The following is a 10455-nucleotide window of genomic DNA, read 5'->3' as shown; positions in this document are numbered from 1 at the left end:
CATAACTTCATTCATCCTATCAAAGAAGATGCTAAAACAAGAAAATGGTAACAAAATAGAACCAAAGCCCACGAAACAGCCTTCTTAAATTTAACATCGTAGCACTGTTATCGGTTTTACATTGCTGATGAAATGTTGCTTCGTCATTCATAAGATGAATGACTATTTCAATTAATGCGATGGTTGTTTTTTTGCAACCTTTTAGAAGCTAATAAACTGCGATCTTAATGAGAAAATAGGTAAGCATAAATAACGTTCACCGAAAAACAGTTTTTCTGAAATACGGATTATATACTTTATGCAAAATGTTTACTGTATTTGATAAACATCACTTGCACGAACTACACTACACATTTCATACTTTGCTCCATGTGTTGAATTTAACAATTCGGAAGAGTGCTCACGTACTTCAAATGTGAACATCAAGGCCAAGTGAAACGTCCCCGAACCCCATCCAAACGCATCAAACCCGGCTCTGAATCCTCTGTCGATGGTGACCTTTTTTAACATGACCTTGAGCCACATGATGACGATTAAGAGAGACATAGCTCGACCAAAAGGTAAATAAGGTAAATAAGCATTAACATGTTTTTCCCGATAAAATCAGTAAATGTGTCCAACAAAGGGACGCAATGGATGTGCAATGAAATCGGTGCAAACTCAATAGGATTTCGTTAGCTGCCAGAACTGTTAAAGACGTTAGAAATGAACAGACTTCGCTGGTCAATTTCCATGGCAACACCGCGACATAAAACTACCGGCTTCGTTGGCATAATTCTACCAGAGAATACTGAGTTCTAAGTTCAACAAGTGTAATAAAATAATTACTCAAGTCAAATGATTATTTGAAACAACTTTATCTTCCTCCGAGCACGCCATCCACGTTGCTATAATCATTTTGTTTTGTTCTCAGGCAAATATTAGAAGAGCGCCGAGGAACATACACGAACGTTTGTTTAGGTGTTTTAGTCTTTCAATGTGCATACCTCAATCATGATGAAAGCCAGAGTTATGCACTTCACATTTTTTGTTCACATTATCTCAAGCCAGATGTATACCAAGTGTCATTTTCTATCTTGAACAATGTTTACACACCCGTTGTTACAGACTATGGATTCACTTATCGAACGGGCTGTGATAAATACAATGATTACTAATGAATTAATTGACTATTAGGGAGATCAAAAACGTTCAGAAACACATCGTGCATTACATAGAAATTCAAAACAAAGTAAAATATACAGTGTATGTGAATCAAATGCCACGATATTTTTGAAGATATTTTGATATTTTGTTGGAAATGCTAAGGGATCCTTAAGAGTTCGATGTAGTCACCTAGAGCTAATGTAGCATTAACGATATTACCTTATTTTGAGTTCGTTTTCAGTAAGCGACAAAACTTGCTCAGGACACGCTAACGTTACCCAATGCCTTATATTGCTTCGGGTTTGCAGCTGAGGGAGGTTCGACCATTATAGACGCGAGGGAGCGGTCGCTTTAACTATTCAAGTAATAGACTAAAATGCTTCTGGCCTAGACCGTTTTGGCGCCGTATGTTTGTATCTGAGGCACTACAGATAGATTTTGAAAGAAGAAATGCTTTGGTATTATGTTTTGTGATTCGCCTATGAGTTTGGAGTTAAGTTTTTTTGTATTACTTTAAACAACTTATCAAGTCATTTGGATTAATTTGAATGGCATTCATTTCAAATTTCACGCCTTTAATGATAAGTTATCATGCGATTGATTGGTATCCACTCGAAATTTCCGTTTAATTAACGAGTTTTAGTCTAACACAACCAGACTTACAAATCTTAAATCTGTAGGCATGTCACAGATAGCAACTAGTTGATTTTCTTCATTTCCTTGATTTTTCAACTTTAAAATGACAAACGTACAGTGCACACAAATATGTGTCGAAATAAGGTTTATACGCACTAAGATTATTTCCCTACACGACTAAAATCTTTATTGAAACGGGCCTAAAGCCGAAGGGAGATTCTATATATATGTAAAACCGCTCGGGATATGTTTTACCATGAAATTAAAACAAATGATATCGTAATTTGATCTCGTCATCGTTAATTAGCTAATTATGGTTTTGTTAGAATGTGATATGCAGTTTGATCAGTAGGACATTGTCTTGATGGAACAAAACAATCGATGAAAATCTCCCGATTGGTTGTCAAAGCATTCATAATCTTACTGGTTGGAGTAATACAGACCGGCAGAGCGGTTTTCCGTTTGGCGCTCCCGAGTGACAGAGCATGAGCAAGTCTCTAAATGTGATGTTGGTCTACCACGATGCAGTATCTGCGGTCTGTCTAAATTTTACATTTATAAAATATGAAGTACGAGATTGTAATTTAACACAAGTTTAATTGGCTTTGCCATATTTTACCAAGTTAGGGAAGAGCATGAACATTATGTCATCCGCTGGGATATGTTGCTATCAAAAATGTAATCAGAAAATTCTAACAATACCCCAAGAGAGAGTTTCAATTTTGTTGCTGTTAACAGTGAAAGGTAACTTTAGGATATCAGTTTCTGCAGTCTTGATATAACGAAACAACAGACTAACGGTTTGTAAAACATTATTTTAACATGGTTTTAATTTTATTACATGTTTACATATGATTTGTTTTTCATTTTTATTTATTTTTTATTATAATTGGCTTTTCCAGTTGTATGATAAATGACCAATCTCATTCAATTATGTGTCTAAGGTATTCTAGAACGTATAATCAAATATATACATTTGCTATTTTTAAGCTAAAACCTATTTTTACCTGCGCAATGTTTTTCTTTTTATCATAACTATACACACCAAAGAAAAAAACAAATGATAAATGACTAATGTTATTTTTCGTTTTATTAAAACCATACACACCAAAGAAAAATAACAAATAATAAATGGCTAATGAATAAATGTCTTTAAACTGGAGCTAAAACCTACATCAGATTTCTATATAATTTGCGTTTTTGAAGCAAATACAGAACAAAGTTTAAATGTAAAAGCACAACAAATACAGTGACTCCTTTGAAATATTTGTAGTCGCTTACCAAATTACTCATCGGATGGCTATCAAATCAACATTTATTTTTCACGGTCTTTGTAAATATCTGTCTAAGGCAGGAAGTGTTTGACTAATTTGCGGTGCTATATCATCTACATAAAATAATATTTATTATTTCTAAGATTCACTTTGTCAATTATGTTGTCTAGCAACACGAACTTTAAATAAGTAGAAAGGGAACAAACAAAACACATGTAAACCATCACCCTCACTCCACATCAATATCAATAAGTCTATATAATTTAAAAGTTAAGCTACCCTCATGGAACTGTCAGCAAAAGTAAGAAATTCCTCGAGCGGTGTTAAGCTTAGTTTTGAGTTTTCACATAACATTAAAGATTCCATTTCCATGTATATAAATCACTGTTTTGGATTAAATCAACTTAATAAAAAGTCATATAAAGAGTAACGGACTTGACAATGTAACGAACCAAGGATTTGCATTGACGACATTATTAACATATTATAAATTGCCGACGAGCAATAATGCATTCTAAAAACCATATGCAGTGTTAAATTCATTATATTAATTAAACCAATATTTTCACTGCTACATTTTGGACAGTCATCTAATCCTGGTTATTTGTCAATAAAAGCGTTCAATGCTATTTATGATATTGAAATTAATAATTGAAATAAATGGTTATATGATTTTGCCACACCGTTTGTTTTGTTCTTCGGTTTTTAAGGCTAGAAAAATGAAGCAAACGGGTGAAATAAAGAAAATCATATTTTTGTTTTCAATTTCTTTTAAAAATAGAAGCGGGTGTCAGGGTTAGGGTTAGGGTTTAACAATGTTTCCAATATAACTTATATTTAGAATGATAATCCTGAACAGTTATAACTTCGTTTTCCAATCTAAGTGTAACTTGAATGGACAGCGTATTTGGTATGTTTTATTTTTTAATTGAGGACAATAGAAGCCCTCTTTTCTTAAAAAAAAATGGGCTGAGTAAAACGAATAACCATTATGACGTATAAGGCGCGTACTGAGTAGTTTAAACAACTGACAAATTGTGGATAATGACAGAATATGTCAGCAAATTAAATAAATATTTCAAACTTAAAATCAAGTACAAGTTTTACCCAAATTGTACTCAAGCTCATTGTATAAATCTACATAACATGTCATTTCTTCGATAATTTGGATATATTGAATACGCGCTTAACTGTTTGGAGCACCACAAACGTCATAATGATTGAATAGTAACCAGTGATAAAACAGAATATTCTCTAAATGAAGCCAAATTGCAGACCAGACAATGAAGACATACTTATAAAAAAAACTAAAATAAGTTTTACAATTATCTTATCTGAACGATGTCATCACGTTATTATTATTCTGCCAATTTCTAGTAAGCTGATTAATTCAATAGAAAGGTCCTGATAATGAGGACGGAAGACTGCTAATGAATGCCCTGATTAGAAAATGGAGATTGTTCCGTCTTAATCGTACAATTCCGACCAACTAAGAATACCTCGCTGTGCGGTTTTTCTTTTTAAATGTCAGAAGCCATAATACAATTATGAGCATGAACACGGCTTTGAACATACTCTCCTCTGGTATGTAACCCTGAAGGAAATGTCACATCCTGTCACTGTTATGTGTGAAGCACCGCGTGTTTCATGTTGCTAGACGAGTTCAGATGTTTACACTTAACCGAACATTGTTATCTTTCACAAAATATTTCTCCTGTATAATTTGCCCAGCTTAATTAACACACCATAACATGAAGCAAAGCATGTCTGTTTCAGCCTTGCGAAAGTTTTTTCCTCGAATGAAAAGTATTTTAAAACAGACTCATGCTTGACCTTCCCCTTTATTCAACGAGCTTACTAACATATTTACTGTAAACGTTTAATAAAATTGTGTCAGATAATCTTTATGACATGCTTTTTTCGGTAAAAGATACGAATAGATACGTACCTGCTTTGCCTGCGCTGATGAGGAGCCGAATATAACAAACTGACAAAGCAATGCCATTTCCCGCACTACATGCATTACAGAAATGTAGTACCCGACGTAGTGGAAAATTAATGTATATATATCCTATATAGTTCTATTTCCGTTAATCAAAAAAAGTACACCGAGATGATATTCAGTACGAAACACAACATGAACACTATGCTTTCAACAAAATATGATTACTTTAAATTGGTGACGTCACGCCCGGATATAAGGTGTCATAATATTAATAATTTCATGACGACATTGCATGTTTAAAAAAACAAAAATAGTTTAATAATCAAATCTTTATCATAAACAGAGATCTGGGGTCGTATTCAATTATCTAACTGAGAACATAAGTAGAATCTGAGTGTTTTGTTTTGACTGCCCTAACTGGCCAATAGACTGAATGAAATCACTGATGCATATCTAAGGATAAGGATAATTGTCACGTAACAGAGTTTAATACTATAGAATGTAACGTAATACGTTATATTTAAGATATAATTAAGATTTAATTAAAGGGATATGTGTCTACATACTGCATGTTTAGTAATGTAGGGCATATTTGATTGTCATTTGAATATGAAGATGGTTGACAGCCGACCTGGTACAAATGTACAAAATGGTCATGTTAATTACAAAAACGTGTATTCCTGTGGTTGTAAAGCTGTCATAGGTAGACAACAAATTAGTACAAATTAGTATAAAAGAGATGATTTGGGATGTGAAAACAGAGTTGGTTAGGCACGGCAAGGAGACCGGCCTTGGGTCCTTAATGGACGGCAGTTAGGATGCGGGATTACCTTAAATGTCATGCTGTATTATATACTGATTATTATACTTAGAAAGAACGTTGAACAATAAAGACTTAGAACACTTGAACAGTTGTTGGTTGGTTACTGAACGAACTATCACGAAAGTTAAGTGAGCGTTGGCGTTACGTGACACGTAAAAGTTTGGCGCCTGCTGACCGAATATATTCAAGAACAGGGTTGACGTGGAACACAACGGGGGATTACTGACGACTATTGGATCACATTTGAAATGAAGAAGAAAAAGGTACATGATGACAACTGCGGTTCGAGTGACTATGGACATTGCAGCGCGACCAGGCCACAGGACAAAAGATAGTGACGTTTTATTACTTTGTATTTCTTGCCTAGATATGAAATGTGTTGCTATAATTTTGGGATATTTAACGGGGCAAAATTTTAAAGTTTTGGATAATAAATGCAATCAGAGCAAAGCTGTTCTTTTGAAAGAACCCTAAGCAATCTAATTTCTGACTTAACAACGTTCCATATTATTTAGTACAATAAAACCATTTGATTTAAATAAGAATAAACTGAAGAATAAGTATTTAAGGTAACAAAGATAAAGATATTGAGAAATTCGATAAAAAAAGTAAAACAGGTGTGAAAAAAAAAACGTTGTTAAATGCAAACGAAGAATCATTTAAGTACATTATTGAATAACTAGATGAAAAAGAAAACTAAGTCATTTAAGGACATTAATCGAATAATTAACATGGAAAGAAATGTAATTAAAAGAAGTTTGAGTAAACTTATTTAGCAGGTCTAACATTAATGAAAGTTGCATAAATAAAAAAATTAATGACTTATACTCAGGGTTAAGTGCAAACACTGAAGATAATACAAGATGTGATGTTTTTATGTCGAAGAAGGAGAAAAATGGCAGGTTTTATTACTTCAGTTGTCATGTAACTGTAAATAATTGTCAAACACATCAGATAGGTAAATGAATGCAATGTTACCTGTAATTAATTTGACATTAATGATATGAAATCATTAAAATTAAGTAAGTTTATAGTTGTGTAAATAATTGTAGTATTTTGTCAATATATCATATTATATTATATTGAGTAAATTGGTGATGGTTTTAAAGTGTTAAAAATCATATAAATAAATCATTGTTTGGATCATAGTAAGGTCTCAGAGAGAAAGCGTGCAAAACGAAAAGTAATTTCTTAGATGTCATTAAATAAAGTGTATCGCCTGAATACGGCAAGTAATTTCCAATTTCAAAATCATTAATTAAATTGTTTGTTAGGTAGTAAGTAATCTAATTAAATTATTTAAGTAACTCACAGATTAGTTTGGTAAAACTAATGAATCAATTATAAAGTTGTAAGTTATCAGATGATAAGCATGATGGTAACATGTTAAGCTAGAGTTTAGCTTTCTTATAACTATGAAGATGTACAAAGGTGTACAAAGATAAACAAAGATAGTGGTCAAGAAAGACCAGGTTTCTTAAAAGTGATTGGAGATGATACGTTCAAGATATTGAATTTCAACAAAATTGTTGGACTCCTGTGAAGTCACATTAGGGTGTGAGTTATTTAATAAATTAATTGGATCACTTATGTATTAGTTTTCTTAAAATAATGGAATAATTATGAAATTAAAAGTTGTCAAATGATAAACATACCGAATCTTCAATCTGGGTCTAAATAACTGTGTTAGATATCTGCTGATAAGCAGGACAGAACGGAATTAATGTACTTGTTGAATGAAAGGGTGTTTTAGTGTGGTAAAGGTAACATATAAGCTTTGTAAAATATTGCATGAAAAAGGTTCTTAATAAAATAAAAGCTTTGTAAAATATTGCATAAAAAGGTTCTTAATGAAATAAAATGTTGTTCATGAAAATAAAACGAACATTCAAAACACTTACACGCAGATACAGTAATTAATTATAAATGGGGCCACTTTCAAAATATAAGCCTGCTTGAAAATATTAAGTTCATGATAATAGCAACACCTATGTCAATGAAAGGTAAAAGTACAGGTAATATGTCACGTGATACGAACAGTCAATATCAACATTATTCTTCAGCGGATATCGAGATAATATACCTAGTGGCGATATTGTGTTAAGTGGTCATCGGTGTTTCATAAAGGATCGAACTATATTCTGGTATTGCGTATGTGATGTGCTAACCAATTGGTTAAACTTCGGAATATCCAGAGGAGCTAATCACACATTCTCGTATGACCTGTGCTCGGCTTGACGTCACATGATCAAGTCTTTAGGACCGTGATGATTCCTGTGTGATGGACAACACCAACTTGAGATCGTTAGTATCTTCAATAACATGAACACTTGCACACATCTATCTAAGTACACTTCCAGAATTAGCAGTCGTATAATGGCAGAACATTTCGAGTCGGTGGGGACATTCTACAATCAAACAACCCCTTGGCTATAAACTCTACATCTACAACAACACGGCAGCAGCAACAACAACAAAGATGATTCCCTGTCTTCAGAATGATAACATGAAAAACAGCGCTACATAAAACATTGACTAATTACCAAATTTGACAACAGTACTGTCAGTGTTAATTACTTGTACTCAATCTGCAGTGTTATTTTCTAATTGTTAACTATGTTTATTAATTAGCTGAGGGCTAATTACCAATTAGTCTATATTATGTCAGACATTTTGACAAATAACGTGTCAGTTTACTTTCTATTGCTTACGAAAAAAAAATCTTGCATTAAAAAGGGACGGTATCTATACAATTTGATATCATTGTTTGAGATTAAGGCACAGGTTTTCTTTTGCGTATTTTTTTTTGTCAGAATTACTTTTTTTAATTTACCTGTTTGGGGTTGAGAAACATAGTTTCTTACGATTTTATTTATCTATTCAATTATAACCATTGTTTGGGGTTGACGCAAAGATTTTCTTAAAAATCTTGATAAAAAAGGGACGAATGTCACGTAACAGAGTTTAATACTATAGAATGTGACGTAATACGTTATATTTAAGATATAATTAAGATTTAATTAAAGGGATATGTGTCTACATACTGCATGTTTAGTAATGTAGGGCATATTTGATTGTCATTTGAATATGAAGATGGTTGACAGCCGACCTGGTACAAATGTACAAAATGGTCATGTTAATTACAAAAACGTGTATTCCTGTGGTTGTAAAGCTGTCATAGGTAGACAACAAATTAGTACAAATTAGTATAAAAGAGATGATTTGGGATGTGAAAACAGAGCTGGTTAGGCACGGCAAGGAGACCGGCCTTGGGTCCTTAATGGACGGCAGTTAGGATGCGGGATTACCTTAAATGTCAAACTGTATTATATACTGATTATTATACTTAGAAAGAACGTTGAACAATAAAGACTTAGAACACTTGAACAGTTGTTGGTTGGTTACTGAACGAACTATCACGAAAGTTAAGTGAGCGTTGGCGTTACGTGACATAATAATTATATTGAGAACTGTCCAAGATGGCATATTACCAATAAAGCATTTCTTGTCACGTGTATCACATTTGCCAATGTTTAAAAAATGAACGCATAGTAATGTTGTTATTTTTCTGTAGATCTGGATGATGGCTGGGACTGGCTGGGCTCTGGCAGCATTGTTCTCGCTTCCGGTGACGGGTGTGTTTCACACGGTAGCAAAAGAGGACGGCGAGACCCGTTGCGAAAACATTTTTCGAAATCTACCTCACTGGCATCGACCTGGGTAGCCTTCGCCGTGTTCTTTATCCCGTTTGTCATGTTGGTCATCTGTTATTTGAGAATATTTATGAAAATTTCAAAAAAGGCTTTGCAAAACAGCAGTGTCAAATACCGACAAGAGAAAGGAAAGATATACTTACAAAGTACCCACTCAAATTCCCTGCTAGAGCAAAAATAAAGACACTTAAAATGACATTTGTCATCCTATTGACATTCATCATTTGTTCCATGCCATATTTCGTTGTTGAGATGATAATGTCCTACGGCAAGTATTGTCTTATTTAAAAAAACTGTATGCCATACTCGGAGGAATGGCGGCGTGTAATTCAGCCACAAACCCTTACGTGTTTTTAGCATTCAACATTAACACTAACTGGTTAAAGCAACTTAAGGATTGTCGTTCAAAAAAGAGGCAATCGCCACTTCGCGGGTACAGTTCCTGTCCCACGGGGTCAACAGGACCACACGCCAACCATTCCGTGTGCAGGAACAACAGTCAGTGTGCCCCCATGAGTCGCCAAGATACGTACGAGAGTCAAGTGGAAATGAAGATTCTAAGACATTGACCATATGTTGGAGATATTTATTATATACAAGTAAACTTCAGTATGTAATTCAATTGATGATTGCGTTTAATAATTATTTGAAACCAGGACCTGTCGTTGTTATATATTCCCAAATAGCACTGCAACGGTATATCTGGCATGTTTACTTGTAGACATGCATTATTCGTAAAATGTCATCTGCTTGAGATCTATTCAAAGGTTTATATGTACCAATATGTTAACATCTTAACACTTCCAATGGTGTTGATTCAAACAAACTCAACACCCATGACAATGAGCTTTTATGAGCCATAAGTTTCTTCAACGGAACACACTTCTGTTTTTTGTCATCGACTGTTGTTGTTGTTGC

At 33.7% G+C, this 10455-nt stretch overlaps 1 pseudogene; it reads left to right on the top strand.

The window, feature by feature from the left end:
* Positions 1 to 9407: 9407 nt before the first annotated feature.
* LOC128228085 (neuropeptide S receptor-like) lies at positions 9408 to 10106 on the top strand (annotated as a pseudogene).
* Positions 10107 to 10455: the final 349 nt, after the last annotated feature.

This window comes from Mya arenaria, chromosome 3 (assembly GCF_026914265.1).
Source record: "Mya arenaria isolate MELC-2E11 chromosome 3, ASM2691426v1".
NCBI lineage: Eukaryota > Metazoa > Mollusca > Bivalvia > Myida > Myidae > Mya > Mya arenaria.
The sequence above is the reverse complement of the archived record's forward strand: the minus strand, read 5'-3'. Positions and strand labels throughout refer to the sequence as shown.